The following is a 4765-nucleotide window of genomic DNA, read 5'->3' as shown; positions in this document are numbered from 1 at the left end:
CCCAGTGTTGGAGGTGGGGCCTGGTGGGAGGTGACTGGCTCATGGGGGTGGATCCCTCACCAATGGCTCAGTGCCATTTCCTCGGTGATGAGTGAATTCGCGTTCTATTCGCTCATGTGAGAGCTGGTTATTTAAAGGAACCCAGCATCTCTCTCTTGCCCCGTCTCTTGCCATGTGGCACGCCCACTCCCACTTCACCTTCTGCCAAGATTGGATGCCTCCTGAGGTCCTCACCAGAAGCAAGTGCCAATGCCATCCTTCTTGTACAGTCTGCAGAATCCTCAGTCAAATAAACCTCTTAATAAATTACCCAACCTCAGGTATTCCTTTATGCCAACGCAACATGGACTAAGACACCAGTCTACTCCAGTATGACCTCCTCGTAACTTGGTTATGTCTGCAAAGACCCTATTTCCACATGAGGTTGCGTTCATAGACACCAGGGATTAGGACGTCAATGTATCATTTGAGAAGGGACACAATGCAGCCCCCATCGGGGGTGAGCCCCATAGCTATCAGGGAAGGTGCTCTCAGCAGAGGGAAACAGTAGTACAGAGGCCCTGCATGTGCAACCACAGGTGAGCGTGCTTGCAGAAGCGCAGAGCCCAGAGCAGAGTGAGTGAGGGGAGGGTACAAGTGGAGGAAGCCAGAGCCAGGCATTTTCTGCATAATCCCACTGTGAAGCAGCTGTTATTGTTCCTATTTTATTGATTAGGAAACTGGAGTTCAAACCAGTCAATTAAGTAACAGACACACTCTGTGGTACACCCCAAAGACCACAGGAGAGTTCAGAGGGACCCAGGGATGACACCTGGGCATCAATGATTGCCTGCCTTGGATTTGTGGAACATGGGCTGAGTGAGGACAAAAGGAGAGCCATCCCATGAGTTATCCTTCACGGGCGAGCCAACCCTGCCTGGTACACAGCTGGGGTGGAGGAGATGCTGGGGCACGGAGGAAGAACTGTGCAGTCAGCACATTCCGTCAGCTAGACCTGCTGCATTCCGGTGACCGTGTACACACTGGGAACCCATTCCACAGTGCCAAATGATTCATTAGTCATTTGATTCAACCAATTGATACTTCCTGAATGCCTTATTTGTGGCAGGCCTGGTTCTGAACAGAAAAACATAAACAGGTTCTTTCCTCAAGGTGGGAAAGATAAATTAAGAGATAATGCTGTGAGCTAAATGTTATGGCAAAGAGCCCAGACGCCAGCAGAACGGAGGAGAAGCCCCTGCCACTAATGTTGCATGGGGACATGGGGACAGGGGGACAGGGGCAAGGAGTTAGGGAAGATTTCCAAAAAGAAAGAAGTCCAGCTGGATCCTGAAGGAGGAGTGGAAGTTCACCAAGAGGAGAAGCTGGAGAAAGGACGCACCTGCTGTTGCCTGTGGACGGGAAGCAGGTGGAGCCCAGGGGCCACAGTGGTGACCCAGCATTAGCTTACCCTCTGTTGGCTTCTCCTTCCCTATCTCATCTTCTCCACCCTCAGCTGTTCTCTGTGGAGGAAACAGCTGGAGCAAAGGTGTGCAGACCCAAAAGTCACAAGATCTGGCCACACTCTGTCTGCTGTGCTGCATGAGTTGTACATGTGAATATGTGTTTCTGTTTCCTAGTCAGGAGTTTCATGTGGCAAGAGCCCAGGCTGGCGCACAGCTCTGTCCTAGCACTGAATCCAAGGCCAGGTACATAGTAAAAACTTCTTGATGTGTGTCAGATTATCCACTCTTGGATAGAATCCTGGAGGTTTACCTAGAAGGGAAACGCAAGAGGCTAGTACCTTTTTCAGGCTGTAGACAGAGGATACCCGTCAAATGCCTTAACAGTTCGTGCATGCAATCTGGTCTCAACTGTGGAGTGAATCCCACTGGCTGCCCACCCACCTCCCCCGGGGTGGATGTTTTATTCTGGGTCACTGTTCCTCATCTGAAATAGGGATGATGGAGAAGCCAACAGAGGGTGTGTCACCACTGTGGCACCTGCGCTTAGTCCTGATGGGGACCCTCCAAGGAATAGAGTGGAACCTACTTAGAGTAGAACCTCATAGCGGTGATGCAGGAACGGCATGTGAGAAAATGCTTAGCACAGCTCTCAAGAGATTATGTTTACTGTGCAAACTGACAAGCAAAATAAGCCAGTCCAGAGACAGAAAAGGAGAAATAGACTATGAATTCGACCTACCAAGTGGAGCCATGGACAGAGAATATGACCCAGGGGATCTTAATTTCCTGGATGTCATGAGTTCTTTAGCAGCCTGTGTAAGCCAAGGGATTCTTCTCAGGGGGATAAAAAGGTAACATATAAAATAAAATGGGCTGGGCATGGTGGCTCATGCCTGTAATCCCAACAGGAGGCCAAGGTGGGCAGATCACCTGAGGTCAGGAGTTTGAGAGCAGTCTGGCCAACATGGTGAAACCCCATCTCTACTAGAAATACAAAAAATTAGCCGGGCATGGTGGCGGGCACCTGTAATCCCAGCTACTCGGGAGGCTGAAGAGGAAGAATGGCGTGAGCCAGGGAGGTGGAGGTTGCAGTGAGCTGAGATTGTGCCACTGCACTCCAGCCTGGGTGACAGAGTGAGATTCTGTCTCAAAAACAAATTAATTAATTAAAATAAAAGAAAGAGGATTATCAAGGAAAGCAATTATACTAAGATACCATCATCAAAATATTAAAAAATACATTTGCGAAATAGTAATATATGTGTTGCTTTCTTCACCACACTAGAAGACACCATCTGGCATCAGATCTAAGGTGCTCATTCTGAGGCAGCGATGGGCACAAGTGGTCATAACCATGTGATGTGAAATATCTGTGATTTCTATTTGTGACGAATTCACAGGTGTTGCTAGTATTGCTCTGGTTTGTCGTCTATAGTCATTAAGTGGAGGAAATGCTAAATTTCAATTCAAGATTAATAAAACTAAAGATGCAATCCTTTTCATTCAAGTTTAAGAGCTCCCCTGAATTCCAGATATAACCCTTGAGCATCTGTAGCTCCAGGCTGAAAACCCTTGCTCATCCCGTTCTGAGAGCAGGTGCTTCTGCCTGTTGTTTGCATGAGATATCTTTCCCTTCCCCATCATCCCAATAAATCCCCCTTTGATGCTAGAGGGAGCCTGTGGGTCTCTGTTACTTGCAATCAGAAGAAACTGGTTTAAATCTCTGTCTATATTTCTACCCTTGCAGGTGCATTGGCAGTTGTCAAACATCAGTTTGCATTCTCCTTCCAGCTTGTGAGCATCAGGATGGTTTCTTTCTGTGTTGGTCCATGAGTACCTACGAAGTCAGGGAAGAGCCTAGCATGAGCAAAGTCCTCCTGTGGCCAGGCATTAGGCCGGAGGACTTATCATAGCCCTGCCAAGCAAGTGGCCTATTTTGCAGATAAGAAAATGTAAGACCCAGAAATGCCAGGAGACTTGCCTAAGGCCACACAAGTGAAAGGAGTGAAGCCAGGGCTCAGTTTCAGGTCTGACTCAAAGTCTATACACTCTCATCCCTTATATCATTGGAACAAAAGGACTTGACACTGTGTATGTTTTTTATATTAAAGTATGTGAAAAAAGTATCTGACTCCATTTAGAAAATTGGAACTGCCCATCATTTTGTAATAATTGTATTGTATTGGGGGAAAATGATACATACTCAACAATCTCTGAATTTGAACATTTCAACAGGTTGCTATAGGTAAAATACACACACAACACATGCACATACAATGCACACACAACACACACACAACGGAGAAGGACTTGTGAAGATGAAGGGAGAGAGTAGAGTGACTGAGCTACAAAACAAGGGACCCCAGCACTGCCAGCCACTATCAGAGACTGGGAGAGACAAGGAACCAGCTCTCACTGTAGCCTTCACGGGAGTGCAGCCCTGCCAACCCCTTGATTTGAACTTCTGGACTCCAGAACCAAGAGAACAAATTTCTGCTGTTTTCAAACTACCAGTTTGTGATAATTTGTTAAGGCAGCCACAGAAAATTGATACTGACCCCAACAAATGAAAATTCGAACCCACTTTCTCCCCACTGAGCAGAACAGAGGCTTCTGCTCTTCGTAGATTTGAGGGTTCAACATGCTTCCCCCATTGGAACCACTTAATCATCTGTCCACAGCACAAGGGCTACATCAGCCTTATACATCCCATATCCCCAGATGTGATGAATATTTATTGAATTGTGTTATACACCCTTATCACTAATCACTTGGGGTCAGGTGTCAAATTCATGGATTAAGATCTCAGCTCCTACACTCACTATAGCTTGGTAACTGTGGCCCACTGGTCTCTGACTGGTGTCCACTGACTCCTCTGTTTCCAGGGGGATAGTTATGACCTCATAGAGTTGTCAAGAGCCTTCAGTGAAGTTCAGGGAAAGTTCCTAAAGAAGTGGCCACTGCTTAATGGAAGCTCAAAATCTCTTTGTTCCAGCCAGGCATGGTGACTTACACCTATAAATATTGGGAGGCCGAGGCAGGCAGATTACTGGAAGTCAGGAGTTCAAGACCAGCCTGGCCAACATGGCGAAATCCCATCTTTACTAACAACACAAAAATTAACTTGGTGTGTTGGCACATGCTTGTAATTCCAGCTACTCAGGAGGCTGAGGCACGAGAGTTGCTTGAACCTGGGAGGCGGAGGTTATAGCGAGCCGAGATCACGCCACTGCACTCCAGCCTGGACAACAGAAATAGACTCCATCTCAAAAAAAACAAAATAAAAACAAAAGAAAAACCACTTTGCTCTTTTCATCAAT

Source organism: Macaca nemestrina, chromosome 3 (genome assembly GCF_043159975.1).
Source record: "Macaca nemestrina isolate mMacNem1 chromosome 3, mMacNem.hap1, whole genome shotgun sequence".
Classification (NCBI taxonomy): Eukaryota; Metazoa; Chordata; class Mammalia; order Primates; family Cercopithecidae; genus Macaca; species Macaca nemestrina.
The sequence above is the reverse complement of the archived record's forward strand: the minus strand, read 5'-3'. Positions refer to the sequence as shown.